Source organism: Ictidomys tridecemlineatus, chromosome 13 (genome assembly GCF_052094955.1).
Source record: "Ictidomys tridecemlineatus isolate mIctTri1 chromosome 13, mIctTri1.hap1, whole genome shotgun sequence".
In the NCBI taxonomy this organism is placed as follows: Eukaryota; Metazoa; Chordata; class Mammalia; order Rodentia; family Sciuridae; genus Ictidomys; species Ictidomys tridecemlineatus.
This window is the reverse complement of record NC_135489.1, coordinates 72,559,440-72,582,886: the sequence shown is the minus strand read 5'-3', so window position 1 is coordinate 72,582,886 and position 23,447 is coordinate 72,559,440. Positions and strand designations below refer to the sequence as shown.

The 23,447-nt window shown below is 45.3% G+C and overlaps 1 pseudogene across 1 annotated transcript in view; it reads right to left on the bottom strand.

Annotated features, from left to right (window-relative positions):
• Positions 1 to 23,447, bottom strand: part of LOC101954973 (E3 ubiquitin-protein ligase RNF213-like) — a 154,011-nt pseudogene that overhangs the window by 62,286 nt on the left and 68,278 nt on the right. Inside the window, exons 8-15 of the transcript XR_013429434.1 lie at positions 20,469 to 20,810; positions 19,646 to 19,905; positions 18,032 to 18,229; positions 13,968 to 14,199; positions 11,523 to 11,578; positions 9,869 to 10,022; positions 2,961 to 3,212; positions 2,197 to 2,319 (exon numbers count right to left, since the gene is read on the bottom strand). The product of XR_013429434.1 is annotated as an E3 ubiquitin-protein ligase RNF213-like (transcript). The remainder of the gene's footprint in view (positions 1 to 2,196; positions 2,320 to 2,960; positions 3,213 to 9,868; positions 10,023 to 11,522; positions 11,579 to 13,967; positions 14,200 to 18,031; positions 18,230 to 19,645; positions 19,906 to 20,468; positions 20,811 to 23,447) is intronic.

Here is a 23,447-nt window from a genome sequence, read left to right as displayed (position 1 = left end):
AGTTCTCGGCGGACACAACATCTTTGTTGATATGTGGTGCTGAGGATCGAACCCGGGCCGCACGCATGCCAGGCAAGCGCGCTACCGCTTGAGCCACATCCCCAGCCCCCAAAATAAAAACCTTTTAGAGGAAGACACAGGTAAATCTTCATGACCCAGGATTTAGCACAAGATGTCAAAATTACTAGCAACAAGAGAAAAAAAAAAGACACATTGAATTTTTCCAAAAGTAAAAACCTTCTCAGGAGTGGTGGGGCACACCTGTAATCTCAGCTACTCAGGAAGCTGAGGCAGGAATATTGCAAGTTTGAGGGCAACTTTGTGAGATTGTTTCACAAAATAAAAAATAAAAAGGGGTAGAGATGTAGCTCAGTGTTAGAGCACCCCTGGTTTCAATCCCTACTACTGCAAAAAAAGAGAGAAAAAGAAATTAAAAATTCTGTGCTTCTAAAGAAAACACCAAGAGTGAAAACAATCCAGAGAATGGAAGAAAATGCTGGCAGATCACATATCTGACCAGAGATTTGCACCTGATTATCCAAAGAACTCTCATAAGCCACAATAAAAGAAAGACATAGAGCTCAATTAACCATTTGAGGAAGGCTCTGAACTTCACCCCTTAAGTGATCTTGGCACTCTTGTCACAAAGTCTGTTGACCGCAGCTGTGAGGGTTCACCTCACATCTGTCCATGTCTCCACTGCCATTTCTTTCTAGTAGACATTTGTCCAAAGACATAGAAAACAGAAATAGCCAAAAAATATATGAGAAGGTATCTGAGGTCATATCTATCAAAGTCACCAGAGAAACCACTCCACACCCCCAAACTGCACAGTGACAGGTCTGAGAGCACAGGCTATGGGGGTGTGGAGAAGTCAGGACCCTCCTAGGCTGGCAACTGACATGGAAATGGTCCAGCCACTGTGGGAATGGGCCAGATAGTCCTTCAATCACACAGGTACCAAGGGATCCAGTCACTCCACCATAGGCGCAGAGAGTGTGAACAGCACATCCACACAAACCCATGTGTGGAGGTCCACAGCAGCAGACTGATAACAGCCATCAGTCAGGGAGAGCCCGGATGTCCACCAGAGGACAAATGGAACATAAAGGCCCCCTGAGTCCATATGATGAGTAACATGTAGTCATGAAAAGGGACAAAGAACTGATAGGTACTCCAGAGTGAATGACCTTGAACACATGCTCAACGAAGCCAGGCACCCAAGGCCACAGCCTGTGTGATTTCATTCCTGAGACACCTGAGTAGTCTGTGGAGGAGGAAGGAAGATTTGGTGCTGCTGCGGAAGGCCTTGGGGCCAGCATGGTGGAGGGCAGACTCCACAGCTGAAGGGCTGCATTTTCTTTCTGAGCTGATGAGAATGTTGCCAAGTAGACTGTGCTGGTGGCACCCACACCTGAAACACACCACTCCCCCCAAGTTTGGCTTCCAAGGGTGAGTGACAGGAGATGTGGCTGCCATGTTACTAAAGCACTGAGCAAAGAACAAATGAAAGCCTTAGAAGTATTAGTTATGTAAAAAGACTAGAGCCTGTTTCCCTAGAAAAAGTGAGCTCTGCTTCTCACGACTCCACTGGCCAGCAGTGTGCAGAGCTTGAAGTGTCCAGCAGGAAATACAGAAGGACCCTGGGAGCCTCAGAGTACTGTGTGGGGAATGTGCCAGGCAGAACCTCCTCCCATTTTGCAGAAAAAAGCTAAGTGAAATGATAGAATCTTTCCCCTCTTTTTCTGCAGTGTTGGGAATAAAACCCAGGGCCAAGCTGGACAAGTGTTCTACCCCAACAAGGATGGAGTCTATTTAACTTCAGAAGCTTCCTTCCATAGATGTTTTGTCAACCTTTGGGGTCATTTCCTGCATATCTGTTGGGCAAGAGTTAACAGACCACAAACAAACCAGGGGAAACGATCACAATGGCAATTGGAGGCACAGCCCACCACATCAGCTGCACGATGGCTTGTGGTTTTGCACAGGGTTCTGCAACAGGAAGCCAAGTTGCATGTCAAGGAGTGGGTAGAGAGCACTGGATTGCAGCATGAGGCCCAAGCCAGGGAGGGGGCACCAAGGACCCAATTCTGGTCAGCACAGGCCTTGGAACTGGCAGGCACTTAAGGCCTGGAGCTGGCCATATCAGCAAGTATCTGTGAACCCAAGCATGTTTCCCAAGAAGAGATTGGTCACCTGGCAGGCAGAGCTCACAGCTTCGATGACACACTTCTCAAAGCTCTTGGCCACACTGTCCTTGAGGCCAGCGGCATCCCAGTGAGGGCTACAGAAGGCAGAGATCTGGGAAAGGGGCCTCTCCTGCAAACACAGCGGTGGGTCGGGGTGTAAGTGCCTGGTTGTTCTGACTCCCCTCCTCCCTGTCCTATACTAAGCATGTCCTCCCTGCCCCTCACTAGAAGAGTAAAGATGAAACTAAGTTAGTCTCTTCTCATATTGCAAAAAAAAGCAGGCAGAATAGCAGCTTGTAAAAACATGTAAATTTTGAAAAAGAGCCATTTTTCCTTTCTTTTGTCTTCCTAAAAACATCCATTTAATCAGATCCATATAAAACACTCATGGAGAAACCAACTTTTCTGGGTCACAGACCCTCATTCAAAATGAAGGGCATTTTTTGTTTGTTTATTTCCTCCATGTCACTGTTTTTAACAAGGCTCCTGCCACCAGTAGGTCCCTTGGAGCACCTATACATGGAGGGCTTGATGACATGTTATGTCTAGGGCTCCAGTAAGAGCACAATCCCATTCCCTGGCTCTTCTCAAGAACGTCACACTAGAACTCTGAAATGTTTCTGAGGTCAAACTGCAAAGCCCTGATCAGAAACAGAAATGCAAAGCTTGGGTGGATCCCAGGGCCTGTACATGTGTGCTCTGCTTGTAGCCCCAGGTGCTGCAACAGTCTGGGCTCATCACCATGTTGATGGTGTCCTCCATGTCTGGTACCTTCTTGAGCCTCCCTTCCATGTCCCCCAGCAACGACTCCTTCCAGTCATACTCTACAGGAAAGTTTATTTCCACTAGCCGCCGCCAGACCTGTAAAACCCACATGTTAAGTGACAGCCACAGGGACAAGTAAACACCACAGAGATATCCTACAGAAAAGACAGCAACAACAAGGCATGGGGGCACCTCTGGTCCCAGTTGCTCAGGAGGCTGAGGCAGGGGGATCTTGAGTCCAAAGCCAGTCTCAGCAACTTAATGAGGCCCTAAGCAATTCAGTATGACAGTCTCTAATTAAAAAGTAAAGAAAAGGGCTGGGGATGTGGCTCAGTGGTTGAGTGCCCCTGGGTCAAATTCCCAGTACAGAAAAAAAAAAAAAAGAAGCACTTTGCTAAAGCACTTGGAGGCAGCATCCTAACACGTCTCCAAGCCCAGGTAGGCATCCTATCCACACACCATGTCTGCTGAGGACAGGCAGCGTTAGGAGAACAGGAGCCTGGAGCAGGTGCCCCTAGCCATATGCCTCCATATGTCCACCTGATATCTAGATCCAGGGTCTACCTTGGGACACACAATGCATTTACTGGTCATGTCTCTTTTCTAGAGAAGTTCCCTGGCCTTATCTTTTCTGATACTGACAATTTTGAAAAGTTCAGGTCATTCTACAGACTGTCTCTTGACCTAGTTGGCTCACAGTTTTCCCATGATTACAATTGTTTGGTTGGGACACTGCTAAGCCAAGCCACAAAAAAATGTACTCAGTGTAGGTCAGGTGTGGCCAAACATCTGCACTTTCCACAGGTGCCTAGCCAAACACCTTGAGCCTGACCAAGCAGCCCATGAAACCTGTTGGTGCCACCAGGGCTGACCAAGAGGTCGGTCCTTGGTTAAGGCTTATCTGCCAGATTTCTTCACTGTGAGAGTCATCTTTCCTCATCCATAAAGGCTTCTGCAATGGGACACTGGATATCCTGTGACTTCCTGGCACCCCCACCGAGCTCAGGATTCCTGAGTGATACCTGCCTGCATCAGCTACTATACCTTGGTTACAGAGTGACAGTTTTCTATTGCAATTATTTCTTCTACATTTTTTAACCCCATTCTTTGATAGAAGAATAGAAAAGTTCCTTTTTTCTCTTTTTTTCTGTAAGTATGTTTAACAATGAATTTTAATCCATTCCTATCACTTTGCCTTTTATGGGGCTGGGGTTGTGGCTCAGCGGTGGAGTGCTCGCCTAGCATGTGCAAGGCCCTGGGTTTGATCCTCACCACCACATAAAAAGAAACAAATAAAATTGAGGTATTGTGTCCAACTACAACTGAAAAATAAATATTAAAAAAATAATAATCAAATTGTGCCAGATTCAGCTAATGTGAGCATCTTCAACAGTTTTCTTAAAAAAATTGGAATAACTTTAGACTTGCAAAAATGCTGCAGAGATATCCCAGATAATTTCTATGTTCTCTTAACCCCATTTCTGCCATCATGAACATGACCACGGAAAGGGAGAGAAAAGGGAAATTGCATGGAAAAGAAGGGAGACCCTCATTTCTATACAAAATTACATATAAGAGGTTGTGAGGGGAATGGGAAAATAAACAAGGAGAGAAATGAATTACAGTAGATGGGGTAGAGAGAGAAGAAGGGAGGGGAGGGGAGGGGAGGGGGGATAGTAGAGATAGGAAAGGTAGCAGAATACAACAATTACTAATTGGGCATTATGTAAAATTGTGGATGTGTAACCGACGTGATTCTGCAATCTGCATTTGGGGTAAAATTGGGAGTTCATAACCCACTTCAATCTAATGTATGAAATATGATATGTCAAGAGCTTTGTAATGTTGTGAACAACAAATAAAAAAAAATTAAAAAAAAAAAAGGGAAAAGCTAGCAATGACAGACCACCATGTCAACCACAGACTTCACATGGAGTCCTCTTGGCCATCTGAGGAGGTGTCTGGATCACCACATGCCTGCCGCCTTAGCATTTCCTGAAGTTCCAGCACAAGGAGCTCTTGGCCCCCCTGTGCATCTCGCACTGACTCATGGAGGTGGTTCTTCTTCCAGGAACAGCATTGTGTGGTGGGAAACGGGAGTTAGAAGACATGATTGGGCCATGTGGGGTAGAACACGCCTGAAATCACAGCTCCTCAGGAAGCTGAGGCAGAAGGGTCACAAGTTCCAGGCCATCCTGGGCAACTTAGCAAGACTCTGCCTCAAAATAAAAAATAAAAAGGTCTGGGAAAGTTTATTTCCACCAGCCACCACCAGTGTAGCTCAGTGATAAAGTGCTCCTGGGCCAGTCCACAGTAGAAAGAAAAGAAAGAAAGAGAGAGAGAGAGAGAGAGAGAGAGAGAGAGAGAGAGAGAGAGAGAGAGAGAGAGAGAGAGAAAGAAAGAGAGAGAGAAAAAGAGAAAGAAAGAAAAGGCATGATGGGATGTGGGTGTGCTCGGGTCCCAGGGCATCATTATTTCTGTAGGTGCTCATGGTCCCAGGGTGCCTTTGCCATAGGACTTTTGATGGACAGAGCTGGCAACTATCTAAAATCATGAGTTCCTGGTGCTATCTCTAGCTCCTTCCATACCACAGAGCTCTTGTCCCTCTTACTCCCTATCTCCATTTTCCTGACTTCCAACAATACCAACAGCATGTCCATCTCCCCAGACCTTGGTAACTTTACTTGTAAACAGGAATAACAGCAGTAATCATCTCAGAGTATATGTTTAATTAATTTCATTTTTTTAATCATTAACTACTGCACTTAGAATCATTCTTTTTTGCTGGGCACAGTGACACATGCCTGTAATCTCAGTAGCTAAGGAGGCTAAAACAGAAGGATCATGAGTTCAAAGCCAGTCTCAGCAATGGCTAGGTGCTAAGCACTCAATGAGACCCTGTCTCTAAGTAAAACACAAAATAGGGCTGGGGATATGGCTCAGGGGTTGAGTGACACTGAGTTCAATCCCTGGTACCAAAAAAAAGAAAATCTTTCTTGTCAATGGCTACACAGCTACATGTCTCTCAGGCTTAACACCTGGAGATTATACTACTTAGAATCCTGGAATAATATTTAATAATCCAATTGTGTTTTCCTGGGATTACATTCTGTTGGTATAAAACTTCACAAAGCAGTTGGAAGAGGATTTTTTTCCTTCATTAAAAAGAACAACCCTCTGGCCTGCAGCCACCCTTGTCCATACAGTTAGGGTACCCCTGCCTCACATCACAATGAGTCTTGCCACCAACTCTGTGTGAAGACCACAAGCAGGTTCCAGAGTCTCCCTGGAAGACTGTAGCTCAAGAGGGAAAACTTTCCACTTCCAGGACAGGGAAAAGGCAACCAGTCTGGAGAGCAAGCCTGGGGTGGGCAGGACCTCCCATTCTACCTCCTCCCCCTGTAGCCCTCTAGGGACTCAGGCTCCTGGATCCCACCGGCTCTCAGCTGTCTTCTCCAGCACTGGGGTGACTATTGTGGAATCCTCCCCATGTCCTAGGTTTTGGAGGAGGAGTCCACTCTATCAAATGGCTTCACTCAGCTGCCAGCTAAAGGTGCTTCCTGTCATATTGACCTTCTGTTTCCAGTACCACACAGCTGGCTTACAGCCTCAGACCTGAAGCAGAGCCTGAAGGTCCTCCTGGCAACTCTGCCTCAGCGTGACTGCACCTCATCACACTGTACCATAGAGCCACTGACTCTCTGCCAGGTACAGGGGGAATGTTCCTTCCTCAGAGTAGGGGCCAGGACCCGAGGCAAGGTTCAGGATAAGCCCAGGCCTCCAGGCCAAGGCATTGTTGGTCTGGTTCTTGGTGACAGGACACAAGTGTGTGACTCCTCACTCTGTTGTCTGCAGAGGCTCTGCAACCTCAGGCAAAGCTCACCTGGATCTCCTCAGGGTAGGTGAAAAGGATAGTTGAACCCTTCTGGAACATTCTCTTTGCTAACACTGTGCACAGCCAGGATCTTGTGGTGGCCAGGACACCCTGGAGGAAAACTGTCAGGAAGCCCTTCTTGGCTGTGGCTCCCGGGTCCTCTGCCATGTCCGGTGGGCACATGAGAGAAGTTTTACCAGCTCTACTCTGCTGCTCCCCACACCTAAGCCACCTCCTAGCTCCATGCTTGTTGTAAGCCCATCTGACACAAGCACTGTTGTTTCCCCAGTACCCTGGGCTCTCATGAAAGGGGCAACATGGGAGAGGAGGGGAGAAGGTACGGGTGTTACAGGTCCCCAAGCTGACTCTGCCTCATCAAGAGCTTCCAGCAACAGAGGCACACACAAGAACCCTGTGCTTTCTCCAGATTGGGTGAGAAGAATGCACCAATGAGCAGAGAGCTTCCGGAGAACGCTGAACTAGTAGGTCATGCAAACTCCCAGCTCCCACTCTAGGGATGTGAAGCAGCACTCTACTGGCCTGGAGGCCAGCCCAGTTCTCTCCCCATGGGCACTCTGCAGGGACAGCTACTGTCTGTCTCCTCCCCACCTCTACCACCACACCAACAGAACTACCCCCTTTCAGGTGACCCCACACTCCGGAGTCCTCTCTCTCTTTGCACTCCAGAGGTACCTGCCATGGAGCACATGCAACTCCAGAGGCCCTGAAGGCTGCACAGTGTGTGCTCTTACAGAGCTCCATAAAACCTGGGTCTGTTGACTCCTGCCCCCCTCAAGGCTCACAGAACCACCCTGGGGCCTCCATCTTGGCAAAGTGACAAGGTGGATGGCAGACACCATTCCTGCTGTAAGGAACCAACTAGAGTGGAAGAGATGACCCATTCAGACAGCAGGAAGAGCATGGTCCTCAGCCATAGTAAGTGCCAAGGTGGAGAAACTCAAAGAGCCCCGGGAGACATACCAACAACAGGAGAAGGGACTCGGGCTCCAGGCAGGTGACCAGAGCACAGGGCACAGGTGAGAGCAGGGCAGGACAGCACTGAGGTTTCTCAAAGGAAAATGAAACAGGGTACCCTTGTATGATGTCCCTGAATACCTTCCAGGACAATCTGGACACCCCAGCAGGGCATTTCCCTAGTGCTAAGCCTCAGACATTCCAAATCCAAAATCGGCCCCAGCTATACACTGACCCCTCCTTGTGGAGGTTCTGTGATTGGGATTGGGGTCCCTGATGACTTCATGGCTGTGACATGCTTGTTGCCTGGGAAAGTTTCTGTGCAAAGGCATAGGATGCCTCGTTGCTATGGTAATGTCCTCCACGCTACAGTCTTATCAGCTTCAACCTTAATCTTAGGCAAATAACTCCTGGGAATAAAGGAATTTGTTTGCTTGATAACTACAATGTTTCACCAAGCTCTGGTGCTCCTGGATCTGCCCATCTTACAGTAAAATCAGACAATGAACTTTCTTGAGAGCTGCACATAGCTCCTGACATTGTATATTACAATTGTAAAATGTAACTGCAGAATAAGCAACTTTACTGATATGCTAAACAATAATGTAGTTATGGTACTAATGACCTAATGTGACTTATTGGTATGAATAAACGTGTCTGCTGGGGAAAAGTCCACTTTGCCACCTTCCCTGCCTCTGCACTTTGTCTCTGTGTCTCCTCTTTATTATTATTTCTTTACACATCCTGGTGTCATCCAGGATTGAACAGAGGTAGTCAATAAATGAATTGCAGGAACAACCGTGAGGCTGAACAAACAGCAGGGCCCTGAACTGTGCTTTGACCCTCATGGCAGCCACCCAGCTGCTGACTACCTGACAAGAGGCTACCACATGCCCAGGCATGTCTTTACTTTGATCAATTTTAGCACAGCAAAATTTTGTTTTTGCAGAACAGGTAGATTATTTGTAACCACAGATCTGGGACCCCAAAAGACAATGAGGACACTTCCTTCTGCAAAAAAGTAAACCCTAAATAACTGACAAACTTCTCAAGCACCATCTATTGGGAGCTGGCACCAATCTGGGATAGATGAAATAGTACCACTTGGGAGAAAGCAGACACCTTATCAATGAAATTCATTCTTAGCACCTATAATCCCAGAAGGATGAGGTAGGAGGATTCCAAATTCAAAGCCAGCCTCTGAAACTTAGCAAGGCCCTAAGAAACTTAGCAAGACACTGTCTTTAAATGAAATACAAAAAAAAAAAAATGGCTGGGGATATGGCTCAGTGATTAAACATCCCTGTGTTTCAACCCTGGTACTGGGGAAAAAAAAATCATTCTTAGAGTGTGTCTGTGGTATATTAAAGAAGAAAGATTGAAAGAATAAAGTGAAAATGTAGACTTGACCATCTCCATCCCTAACATTACAGTTTTGATGTGCAAAAACGTTAAAAAAAAGAATTGCCCTGAGACACCACTCTCGACTACCCACAGCAGAAGTTCAGGACCTGCAATGGAAAAGCTGCACAGCAATACAAAGCTCCTGATGCAGCTGCAGGGACGCTTCCCTGAGACACGGGTGAGAGAACAGAGTGTGAAGGCTAGGGGCAGCCAAGCTCCAGTGGCAGGAATCAGAGTGAGGTTCCCTCTGGGTATGAGGGCGAGGATGACTGCATGCTTAGGGGCACAGGGGCCTGAGCAGGGCAGCAGGACATGGGCTCTGCTGCTATGGTGTGTTGCTACATGAAGGGAAGAGTTTGGCGGGGAAGACAAGGCACAGACATATGTTTTGGGGGGTTAAATGGGCTCTAGTTTTCTGTGAATAATAGAATCTAGGAAAATGGAGGGCTCATCTTCTTGGCCAGGCCAGGGGCGAAGTGTGTAGTTTGCATACAATGGAACCCAGCATGAAGGAGATGCCAAAGGAATACCTGACAACTGACTATACCACTCTGTCTCATCCAGGAATCCCAGAACTCCCACATTCCCTTCTAAATCTAATTCCTGCATGGAATCCAGGACCTCTCCTGGGCATGACATTTCATCCATAAATCCCACTCACCACTGGAGGTCTAAGTCTGATGACTCTGCAAATGACCTCAGCAGACAAGGCAGGAATCTCATAAAACCTCAGGCATTTGGTGATCTTGCAGGCAGCTTGATGGAACTTCAGGCACACAGTCAAGTAGGACTCTAATGAGATCTTCTCAAGAATCCTACCAACCAGGAGTCCAGAGAGCTCATTTAAGTCATTGGGAAATGAGAAAACAATACCAATTATTAATACCAGTCCCTTTCCTTTTAGATATACAAGTATGCCTGTACTCATAGCTTCTCAGGAGGCTGAGGCAGGAGGATGGCCAAGTTCAAGGCCAGCATCAGCAAATTCGCAAGGCCATATCTCAAAATAAGAAATAAAAAGGGATGGGGATGTGCTTAGTGGTAGAATGGGTTAAATCCCCAGTATCACAAATAAATTAATTACTTAAAATAAAATAAATGACCTACAAGTAAGGCAAGTAAAGCATACCCCTCCAGGATAACATTAAATAGGTCTTAAAGCTGTGACTAAGATAAAAAGGTAACACAGTCCTTTTGTCTTAGCTCAGCTGTTGAAACTCTATCAAAGCAAGTTAAAATATTTGCAAATACATTCCCTTATTCAAAAAATAGCAAGGGATGAATATTTCCAATATTGAAATATGAATAACTTAAGAAAAATCAGAGAGGTACAGGAGAGAGGTAGGGAGGGAGGGTGCTAGAAGAGGAGTGTGCATTGCAGATAGAATTTCTTCCACCTGGTGCTGACCGGGTTTCACATTTACTGACAGCTTGGTGATATGAGAAAGAACCCTGCAAAGTCACAGGGGCTTGCCACACAGCGGGGCCCTGTGCTACGTTCCACGTCCAGACACCCCAGGGGGGCTCTGAGAAGGGAGAGCAGCAGTGCTGAGAGGCTCCAGAAACACCCAGGCCCCTGGTGCACATTACTGTTCTGCGTTTCACGTGCTGTTCCTTCAGGTGGCAAAGGTCACACACAGGTGCAGGAGTAAATGTCTGCAAGGCCACCTTTGATTTTTGTTTTAAATGGGCCCAACTTTCAAAAACCATAAAACTAATTGTTAAAAAAAAATTCAGGGCACATACATCTGCTCTATGACAATTATCATTTAAAAATATGTGAAAACAAGGCTGGGGATGTGGCTCAAGCGGTAGCGTGATTGCCTGGCATGCGCATGGCGCTGGATTCGATCCTCAGCAACACATACAAATAAAATAAAGATGTTGTGTCCGCCGAAAACTGAAAAATAAATATTAAAAAATTCTCTTCTCTCTCTCTCTCTCTCTCTCTCTCTCTCTCTCTCTCTCTCTCTTTCTGAAAAAAAAAAAAAAACAATGTGAAAACACAAAGGTTGGGTGGGAACAAAGCAAAATCTGAGCACCCAAGATCTGTAATTTGCTTTTCTTTTTTGTAGTGCTGGGTACTGAACCCAGACCTTGCATACACTAGGCAAGTGCTCAACCCCTAAGCTACATACACTACATACACTGCTCTTTTCCTTTAAGACAAAGAAAATGAATAAACTCATATGGCTGGATTGGCAACTGCAGAGGACACTGGAGCACTTGCTGGTATACCACCCTCCCACTTTGACACAGGCGGCCCACACCACATATGAGCCCACACAGGGAGTTGCACCAGCTGCTCTACTTACACATCCTGAAGGGTGTCCACAAGGTGCATCAACATTTTGAAAACATTCCCGACATGCTAAGGCAGGAAAGAGATAGGGAAATATGAAAAGTCCAAGAAGGAAACAGCTGTCTGTGCCAAGAAGGGAGAAGGGCACAGGGACTTGTCCTGTTCTCCTTGCACACAAGCCTTCAAGAGCCAATCTTCATTTTCCACTTGTGAAATGCATGCTGTAAATTTAAGCCATTTTCTTTTTCTTTTTGTTGGGTGGGGTCCTTTTCTTTGTCTTTTCTTTTTTGAAACTGGAGATCAAACCCAGGGCTTTGCATATGCAAGGTAAGTTCTTTGCCACTGAGCTACATCCTTATACCATTTTCATTTTTAAAAATTAACTTATTTATTCTAATTAGGTATATATGACAGCACAATGTATTTTGATTCATTGTACACAGTTGCAGCACAACTTTTCATTTCTCTGGTTGTATATGATGTAGCATCATACCATATATACAGTCATACATGTACCTAGGGTAATGATGTCCATCTCATTCCACCATCTTTCCTGCCCCCATGCCTCCTCCCCTTCCCTCCCTCCCCTTTGCCCAAAGTTCTTCCATTTTTCTCATGTGACTCCTCCACCCCCAGTATTATGGATCAGCATCCGCTATTCAGAGAGAACATTCAGCCTTTGTTTTTTGGGGATTGGCTTACTTTGCTTGGCATGATATCCTCCAACTCCATTCATTTACCTTCAAATGCTATAATTTTATTTTTTAATGCCCAATAATATTCCATTGTGTATATATACCATACTTTCTTTATCTATTCATCTATTGAAGGATATTTAGGTTGATTACACAATTTAGCTATTGTGAACTGTGCTGCTATAAACTATAGTATGCTGATTTTAAATCCTTTGGATATAGACCGAGGAGGTGGATAGCTGGGTCAAATGGTAGTTTCATTCCAAGTTTTCTAAGGAATCTCCATATTGCTTTCCAGATTGGTTGCACCAATTTACAGTCCTACCACCAATGTATGATGTACATGTTCCCCCATATGGTCGTCAATACTTATTGTTGTCTGTATTCTTGATAACTGCCATTCTGACTGGAGTGAGATGAAATCTTAGTTTTGATTTGCACTTCTCTAATTACTAGAGATGTTGAACAATTTTTATATATTTGTTTATTACCGACTGTACATCTTCTTCTAAGAAGTGTCTATTCAGCTCATTTATTGATTAGGTTGTTTGTATTTTTGGTATTAAGTTTTTTGAGTTCTTTACATATCCTGGAGATTCATGCTCTATCCGACATGCATGTGGCAAAAATTTGCTCCCAAAACGTAGGCTCTGTTCACCTCACTAATTATTTCTTTTGCTGAGAAGAAGCTTTTTAATTTGAATCCATCCCATTTATTGATTCTTAATTTTATAATTTATGCTTTAGAGGTCTTGTTAAGGAAATCAGGGCCTAATCTGACATGATGAAGATTTGGGCCTACTCCTTCCTCTATTAGGTGCAGGGTCTCTGGTCTAATTCCTAGGTTCTTGATCCACTTTGAGTTGAGTTTTGTGCATGGTGAGAGATAGGGATTTAATTTCATTTTGTTGCATATGGATTTCCAGTTTTCCCAGACCATTTGTTGAAGAGGCTATCTCTTCTCCAATGTATGTTTTTGGCACCTTGTCTAGTGTGAGATAACTATATTTATGTGAGTTTGTCTCTATGTCTTGTATTCTGTACCATTGGTCTACATGTCTATTTTGGTGTCAATATCCTGCTGTTTTTGCTACTATGGCTTTGTAGTATAGTTTAAGGTCTGGTATTGTGATGCATCCTGCTTCACTTTTCTTACTAAGGATTGATTTGGCTATTCTGAGTTTCTTATTTTTCCAAATAAATTTCATTATTGCTTTTTCTATTTCTATGAGGAGAGACATAGGAATTTCAATTGGAATTGCATTCAATCTGTATACTGCTTTGGGTAATATGGCCATTTTGACAATATTAATTCTGCCTATCCAGGAGCATGGGAGATCTTTCCATCTTCTCAGGTCTTCTTCAATTTCTTTTTTTAGTGTTTTGTAGTTTTCATTGTTGAGGTCTTTCACCTCTTTTGTTAAATTGATTCCCAAGTCCTTATACCATTTTCTTTACCTCAAAAAGTATAAAAAGGAAAGACAGCAACTATGAAACATGTGACATTAACAGCACCTCCTAACAGTCATAAATAACAAATGCCTACTGTTGTCTTGTGCTCTATTTACTAAACCAGAATCTACTCTGGGAATTCAAACTTTAACCCTAGGAAATAATGACTTCTTATTTCAGCAATTCTCTGATTATTTCTCAGCACTTCTCCCAACTTCCCTTTAGGACAGAAGACCCACAAGCATTCAATGTTCAGTTTGTAACCTGCTTTTACTAAGCAAGGACCTGACACCCAATTCCCAACCACAAACCTCCAAGAGATCTTCTGAGATATTTGAGATCTTCTGAAGCCATTGCAACCTGTAGTAAGTCCCTAGAAAACAGTCCAGGACCCGAGCAGGCATGAGACTCAAGTATTCATTGGAGTTTTCCATATAGGGAACCAGGCTTCCCAGAGGCAGCAAACTGAACCAGGATCGAAAGAGATACTCATCCACATACAGCAACTGCTTCTTGCTCTCCATGAAGTCAAGAAACTGATTCCTGAATGAAGAAACCGGGACAGAGACCAGGGCAACAGTGAGATCACTGAACAGACTCAAGACAAGGAAATGCAAGGCTGGGAAGGTCCAGAATGCTCAGATTTTAAAGATGATATCAACACATCGTGGAACCAGACATACAGAGTAAATCAAATGAAAACTGAAAAAATAGCCAAGTGTGTGGCACACCTGTGATCCCAGCAACTCAGGAGGCTGAGGCAGGAGGATCATAAGTTCAAGGCTACCCTCAGCAACTTAGTGAGGCTTGTCTCAAAAAGTAATTAAAAAGGAGTTAGGGATGTGGCTCAGTAGTTGAGCACCCTTGATTTTCAATCCTTGACACCAATAAATAAATAAACAAACAACAAATAAATAAAAATAATTTCCATTTAGCTTTCATTTCAAAAGGTTCCAAAAATAGAGAAGATATGAGAACAATTGAGCTCACTGCCTTCATCCCTAAAGACGGCACCTGGCTCCCAGTGGACAGGGAGGGCAAGGGGACAGGGCATTCCACACATGGCAGTTATTGGTGTGTGTAAATGAGTACAAAGCTGCTTTCATGTTTAATTCAGATTTATTTTAAGTTTTAAGTTTTATACTCTTCCCTTAAATTGGATTTAAAAATTTTTTTTTGTGTGGTGTTGAGGAGGCAACACAGAGCCTTGCCCATGCTAGGCAGGCCTTTGCCACCAAGTGCAGCCAGACCCCTACAATTTTTCTTGTGTAGGTTGTGCTTTCCATGTTTTCTCTGAAGAACCTTTCCTCACTCCAAGATGAGGTTATTTAGAAGCAGCATGCCATTAACACATCCAGGCGTGTAAAGATTTTCCAGAGAGCCAGCTGTGGTTAGGAACCTTGGACTGCAGCACCTTCAAGGTACTGAGAGTGGTCCAGCTCAGAATGAAGCCTGTCTTGTTGTATGTGCCCACAGGCACACCTGAAAAAGGCATGTGGCCTGCCGTGCAGGGCACTGAAGCCCCTGGGGGCCACCTGGGTTTGGCTGATCTACAGCTTTCTCCCCAATGTCCATACTATATTTATTCTCCTGCCATTTGCTCCACAGAGGTATGGATCTGCCTGCTCCTCCTCTTGGGCTCTTGGTGTGGGATTGGATTTGATTCTCCACACTGGGGGTTAGTCGTACTTTAAACCTTTGTTCTCCATTCCTCTGTGAATCCTGCTCTGACTCTTTTATTTATTATGGTGTTGAAGATGGGACCCATGACCCCAGCCAAGCTAGATAACTGCTCTGTCACTAATCCCCAGCCCCAGCCTCTGCCCCAGCCCTGTTCTAGCTTTTACATGTTGCTTAGTATTCCAATTTATCATTTATTTAGCTTGGAGTTTTGCATCTCTGAGTCCACTTTCTCCTGCTCAAGCACAGTTCTCAGTGGGGGCAGGGGTGTTCAAGTTCCCACTACCAACCAGGGGGCCCTGGCAATACCAGGAAACACAGATGCCTCTAGGAACTGGGGTGGGGGCAAGACCAGCAGCACCTTCCAGGTGGGGGCCAGGCACACTGCTCGACATCCTACAGTACACAGGATGGCCTCCACCACACAGAATAGCCTGGTCCCCAAGATACAACAGTGCTAACTTCAGGAAATCATTCCTAGAATTACTTTAGATAGTGGTTTTTAAAAGTTAATTATTGCTATTATGATTCTTTTTGTAATGGGGAGTGAACCTAGGTGCACTGAACAACTGAGCCACATCCAAGGCCCTTTCTTAAATCTTATTTTGAGATTTAAAGTTGCTCAGGCTGGCCTTGAACTTGTGATCCACTTGACTTGGTTTCCCGAGTCTCTGGAGCTTAAGGACTGTGCCACCACACCTGGCTTACCTGGCTTAAAAGTTATTTTTTTTTAAATGATAGTACGCTCAACCTGAATTTTACCATTTCAGCCATTCTCCAGTATGTACAATGTGTCAATGACATCACATTGTCACACAACCAAACTCTAGAACTTTTTTCATCTTGCAAAACTGAAACTCTATCCTCATTAGAGACTAACTCCCCTCCCCCAGCCCCTGGCAAGCCACACTACTCTTTCTCTGAGTATGAAGATGCTAGGGACCTCAGGGGTGGAATCACATGGTAATTGTCCTTCTGAGGTCTGCTTTGGTGTTTTAGCTCAATGTCCTCAGCACAGGTCTGCACTGCAGCATGTGACTGAGCCTGCCTCCATGCCAAGGCTGAGCACCCTGTACCAATGCCATCTCTCCCTCCTCCATGCACCCTTCCATAGTCCCCTGGATTCAGTGAGTCTTTTCCCCAGCTGCCTTGGAGAAAGTCTTTCTTTGGTGCCCTGCAGCCTTGACTGTGCCAGATGTGAATGGCCTGCCCCTGTTCTGCCTGGAGACTGCAGGCTCTGTGAGATGGTGCTCTCTGTCCTGGGAAAATCAAGAACAATCCTCCCTCTTTCCTCTGGCCTCTTTCTCCTCTTTACTCACCTGATTTTCCCCCACAGACCTCAGAAGCTCTGTTCTTTTCTTTTCCCATTTGCAACTTCTCTGTGTGAGCATGACATTTCTATTGCCCAGTCCTCTGGTTCTCGGCCCCTTCCCCCTGCTGTCTCCAGGCTGAGCCATCAAGAAGAGTCTCCATCCCCACTCCAGGTGTTGTCTGTGGCCTTCCCACTCAGCTATTTTCTTAATACCTATGGTTTCCACTAATCTTCTGAAATTCCCCATCTGTTTGTGACAGATTGTCCACTTTTTCTGAAGGTCCTTTTCAATACTCCTCACAGTTTTTTTTTTTTTTAAATATTTATATATTTATTTTTTAGTTGTAGTTAGACCCAATACCTTTATTTTATTTACTTATTATTATGTGATACTGAGGATCAAACCCAGGGCCTCACATGTGCTAGGCGAGTGCTCTACAGCTGAGTCATAATCCCGACCCCCTCATGGTTGTTCCAAATACCCTCCCTGAATCCCCCCACCTGGGCCATCTATGTGTTTCACCCCTTAATTCCTCCCTGTGAAGCAGCTTCTTCTCAGGTCAGGAGTTATGAGGAAGAGGAGCCAGGGCTTTGCTGTAGCTTTAGTGAGACTCAGTTCATGGAAACTTTCCATCCTTTGACAACAGGGCCACAGTACACCTGGCAGAATCCAGAATCTGAGCATCCATAGCAACTGGTTCCTATCTCCCTCTCCAGATTTTAGCAAGCTCTATGCATCCATGTCTCGGGAACAGTGACTTCCAATTTTCAGTCCCTCTCCCCACTGGATGGCCACTGTCTTGTACACAGTGCAGGGCCCAGTGAGCCCATGGTCATTGTCTCTGTACTCTTGCCCACTAAGACTTCCACACTCTATGAGGCCTGAGCCTCTCACCCACAGGGCAGCGCACCACTCTCACAATCAGAGAGCAGATTGTGGAAGTCCTCTGCTTCTCCCAGGCAGTTCTCTGGCCTGAGCCTTAAGGTCAGCAAAAGGAGGATCTTGCTCTAAGCTCTACCAAAAATACACTCACCACCCTCAACTCCAGCCAAAAGGCAAGGTAAGAGGCCATGAACTAAGGTTTGCAATACTGGGAGTTGTGTCCTGGGACACACAGAGGTGCTAAGTGTCTGTCACACAAATGAGTAAACATACATTAATACAGTTATACGAGAAAGACTGCCCAGTGCAGTGGCCATTCCTGTGATCCCAGTTGATACAGAGACAGGAGGATCACAAGTTCAGGCCAGGCCAGGCAACTTAGCAAGACCTGTCTCAAAAATTGAAAATTTAAGAAAGGACTGGGGATGTAGCTCAGTGGCAAAGTGCTAAAGAATCATTATTCTAAGATGCGCTTATATAAATACAGCTTTACAACTTACTTATTTAGCCATTTTTCCTGAAACTGAAACAAGGAGATTCCCTTGAGGCCAGCCCAGATGTCCTCAGGCTGGCTCAAAAAGTCCTTTCTTGGAGGGGCCAGCTGCATACAGTAGTGCAGGACAGGGAGGATGCACAGCCAGTTGACAACTCTTGCATTTATGCACCTTTGGCACAGGTTGACCAAGTACTCTTGCCATCTGGAAGGGAATCAAGACCTAATGTGAGCTGTGGTTGGCTGTGTCTGACCTGCTCTGTGGTCTGATGTCCCAGGAGGGAAAGGAAAGCTACTTGCATTCAGAAGAATCATTATTCCAAGGTGTGGCACACCTAGACCGAGTTTCAGACTGGGAAACACAGGGAGACAAGAGGGAAAAGTGACCTGGCACTGCACTGGGATTGATCCCAGTGCACCAAGACATCACAAATCCCAACAGACTCCCACTGGGGTCATATCCACCCACACCACACAGCTGAGGAATTGGGGCCCTCGGTTTCCAGCCAAGAAATTCACACAGGGCCTAGGATTTGAACCAGGTAGTCTAGTGATGATAGACCTAAACACAAAGCAAACTTAAAAAAAAAAAAAAAAAAAAAAAAAACTGCGATTGAACCCAGGGACACTCTACCACTAAGCTACATCCCCAACCTTTTTTATTTTGAGACATGGCCTCTCTAAGTTGCTGACACTATCCTTGAACTTGTGATCCTCCTGTCTCAACTTCCTGAATCTGAGGGATTACAGGCATGTGCCACTGTGCCCAGCTACAAAGCCACTTTTTAAAAGGAACAACACGTGGTGTGTGTCCCACAGGTACAAAAATAGATGCTTCTTCCTTCTCTCACACCCTCACACAGCTGTGTGTAGATTTCCTAACCACTGTCACCCTTTCACAGAGGGCACAGCAACTACTTGAGTCTTTAAAACTTAGGAAACCCACAGGTGCTAAGAGCTCAGAAAAGGCCACCTGATGTTACCCAAGCTCAATCCAAACAGAAGCGGAAGAGACCCTGATCATCTGAGCACAGCAGCTCAGAAGAGGTCTCCTCAACCACATAAAAGTCCATGGCTAACCCAACAGGGGCAGTGTGCTTCCAGAGCTACCAGCACAGGTGGAGCAGCAGGGACAGCATCCCTGTAAGTTCTGCAGCTTTTCTAGGTGACACCTGTAGGTAGGCCTGGGCCCCAGTGCTAAGGCTTGCTGAGTGGGCAGAGAAGGGGCCCCCAGGAACACTCTGTCATGTACTTTGTATTACTCATTTATTTTTTCCAGATGGGGTTCCACTAAGTTGCCCAGGCTGGCTGTAAGCTCTTGGGCTCAAGCAACCCTCCTGCCTCAGCCTCCCAAGTTGCTGGGATGATAGTGCTGCCATGGTTCCTGGCCCTTTGAAGCTTTTTGAAGCCAGGGTATTCAGGAGAACACAGAATTTAATAAAACTAGCAATGACACACATGCCACGAAAGTGACAAGAGTGGTGACATGACTGTGGTTTTATTTTTCCCCGGTGTGTGCTCAGACTTTCTCTAACAAGCACTTATCTCTATAACCAGATAAAAATCATGATAAATGGCTATGAAACCTCTAACCAAGAAAAAAAAGGAACAACTAGGATACCTCTCAGATGTGCCCAGGATGTGGTGGAGTTCACTGTGTAGAACATCTGGAGAACAGGTGCTGAGGCAGAGGATGGAGCATAGTAAGGTCAAGTCACCATCCGACAAGAAGAGTCTGGCATTTTTCACCAGGAAAAGGAGGACCAGGCCCATCCTCAGTCTGCTCTTCACAGGCCAGCCTTCAGGCAGGGCATCCCCACTCTTTCCTTCCAGAAACGGTTCAATCTGCTTTTTCAAACACTCCCACAAGTGTTCCTTCACCTGATGCAGGGGAAAAAAGAGGCACAGCCATGGAGTGCATGCCCTGGAGGCTGGAGAACCCTTGGGCAGAGGATCAAGGCCCTGAGGCAAGGGAGTTCTGGGGAGGGCCCCACTTCCCTCGCCTCCCCAACTCCCAGGTACACTGAGGTTCTGGGACAGTAGAAGCACATGATCAGTCCCAAACCCTGCAGTGAGGTGGGTCTGGGAGACCCCTGGATGCTCTTGAGAGCTCAATGTCGTACTCAGAGACAGTGCCATCTCTGTCTCCAAGCCACAGTGTGGCTGAAGGGGCAATGATGGGCTCCACCCTTTCTTTCAACTCTGCCTAGGCCTTGAAAGAACTCAAGATCAGTGCTGGAAGTGAGGCTCAGAGGTACAATCAGGAGGAGGGATGTGGGGGCGAGGGATTCTCAAGAGGTGGAGCAGGAAAAGAAGGGGTGGAAAGATCCTGCTGCCCCCTCTGCAGCTGTCCCAGTCAGTCACAGGGTCTCATTACCTGTAGTAGGTCAGGGGACCCTGCCCACCCACACCAGAGCTGCTGGTAACCGGGGGGAGTCTGATACCTCTTCCTCTCTGAGGCCCAGGCTGTACCAGGGCTGTGCTTTCCCTTCGTAAATCATAGGCTCTTGGACAACATAATAAAACTGCCGGAACTGGGTGAAGAAGTTCTGCAGGTTGACGAGGTTCCAGGTCTGGAGGTTGCTAAAGATGCGGCCCAGCATGATTGCAGCTGCTAATTTCTTCTCCTTCACCAGCTCCTTCTTCATCTTATTAGTGAAGAGGTTCTGAAATTTCTGGAAGGTCCCAGGAGGCTTCATGCAAATTATGTCATCATATTGATGCCAGTCTATGTGATCTTAAAAGTCACATTTAAGATCTCAAAACTCACCAACCCAAGGTACCACCTAGGAAGATAGAAACACAGGGGAGGAGCAGGCACAGTGGCACATGTCTGTAATGCCAGTGCCTTAGGAGTCTCCAGCAGGAGAATCACAAGTTAGAGGTCAGTTTCAGCAACTTAGGGAGGCCCTGTCTAAAAAATAAACAGAATTAGGGGAGCATAGTCAGAGGATAAAAGGAAGGAAGGAAAACAAGAGGACTCTGAAAAACTGAGGTGATCAGAACTCACTCCATCAGCTACCATGGCCATACCTCTAGAGACAGAAATCCTAGAAAACCCACAGTGATGAGCTTAAAACCAAGTCTCTGCTTAGCAATGCAGTTCAGCAAGCCTAGTTAAAAGCTTTAAACATGACCATATGCAGGTTAAACATTTATAACAAAAGAAGGGGGCATGGGGTAATTAATGATGGTGCAATGTGGTGATCATTACTATCCAAAGTACATGTATGAAGACACAAATTGCTGTGAATATACTATGTATATAGCCAGAGTTATGAAAAATCATGCTCTCTATATATGTAATAAGAATTGTAATGCATTCTTCTATCATAGATAAATTTTAAAAATTACACTAAAAAAATTTATACTAAAACTACATCTCTTACTAACCACTGAGTCCTGTTCTGATAAATGACTTCAGGGTACATACTGGGAACAGCAACCCCCACCCCAAAGAGGATGGTGCAGATTACCCAGCAGACACAGAGCCACTAGCAGGTGCCCACTACAGGGAAAGGGCTGAATTCAAGTCTGCTCTGAGATCCACCTGCAAGAGACACAATTATAGACCTAGAAAACCCAGTGCTGTTAACTGTAAAATAATTAGAAAACAAAAGTGGTTAGCCAAGCACCATGGTGCATGACTGTACTCTAGGCAATTTAGGTGGCTGAAGGGGGAGAATCAAAATTTGAGGGTAGCCTGGGCAACTTAGCAAAACCTGATTTAAAATTTTAAAATAAATAAAAGAGCTGGGGATCTAGCTCAGGGTAGAGCACTTGCCTAGCATGCACAGACCCTGGGTTCCATCCCCAGCACTGTCAAAAAAAATAAAAAGAAAAAAGAAAGAAAGAAAGAAAAGAAAAAAAAAGACTGAAAACTTATAAGATGGACAGAGACACAATGATGGGCACAATGATGCCTGCCTGTAATCCTATGGAGTCCAGAGGCAGAAGCAGGAAGACTGCAAGTTCGAGGCCAGTCTTAGCAACTTAGGAGGCCCTAAGTTACTTAGGGAGATCCCATCTTAAAATAAAAAATAAAAAGGCCTGGGGATATGGTTCAGTAGTAAAGCACCCTTGGGTTTCAAACCCTGGTACCAAAAAAAGCCCTATGTGTAGAAAGACACACACAAGTAGCAGTGAAATATTAAAACAGATGCTGAGCAGGACTCCTGAGGCCGAAAGCATGCGCTGTGCACACTGCTGACCTATTGGTTGGCCCTGCCACCGCAGCTCTACCCTGTCCCTGCCAGGTGACAGTTGGCCAGGGTTCATATGCTAATTCAGGCATGGCCTCCTCTGGAGCTTCTCCTGACCCTACTCCAGCCCCACACTTTGTGGGACCTGTCAGAGCAGAAACTCCATCTTTGCTTGTGGAATTACCTGATGAAATCCAGTCTTGCCTCAAAGCTGAAGTCCTCAGAGTACACTATTGTTATTAAAAATTACGTGCATAGTCAGGTGTCCTGGTGCACCTGTAGCCACTCAAGAGGATGAGGCAGGGGGTCCTCTGGAGCCCAGGTGCTTGATGTCAACCCAGAAAACATTTTTTTAAAAAAATCCTAGGCCCTGGGGGGAGCTGAGGACCTGCCTGGGTGCCCAGGCAGGCCTGGTACAATAACACCCCAATTATGATATGCTTTCAAAGAGCTCAAGAAAAAATATTTAATGTTAATTTGATAGTATTTAAGATGGTTGCATTCAGTGAGTTTCAGAAGTTAATTCTTTTCTTTTATAAAAATAGTAATTGTCATTTTCTCTGAACTCCCTTTTCTGCCCCACCCCTAGACTTTTTAATGATGCTTTTTTTTTCCTATTCCATACAAGCACTAGCTACCTACACTTCAGATGGTATTTTATAAAGTAAAATCAGAATCAAGAAATTTTAAAGCAAAACCTTTCCCATAGGGTAGAAAGCTTACCAACTTTCAGAGTCACAAGTAATGTCAATATGAGTGTGTAATTAATTGGACCTGAGGACCACTCATTCTCCATGGGGTCAGAATGAGCTTCCACAAACAAAAGCAGTTTCTAAGAAAGCAAGCCCAACATGTAAGCTCTTTTCTAGCCTCTCCTACATTAACTCAATAAAGGCCCATTTCCCAAAGCAAATCATATGGCCAAGTCTTTAGTCACTGCAACAAGGAACCACACAGGGTGTGGGCATTTACTGGGAGATGTGATTCACTGGGGGGTCATCAGTGTAGCTGTCTACTACAATTCCCTCATATGGGCCGGATGTGCCTAAGATGGTCAGGGCCATAGTGGAAGATGGAATAAACAATGCACGAATCAGGTTAGGGGGATCCTCTTTCGAGTTCTTCATCATGTAAGGATCTTAGAAATCAACACTCTGTCCTCATAACATATTTTAAAAAAGGTAAACAAATTGAAAAATCAGGGGCTGGGGATGTGGCTCA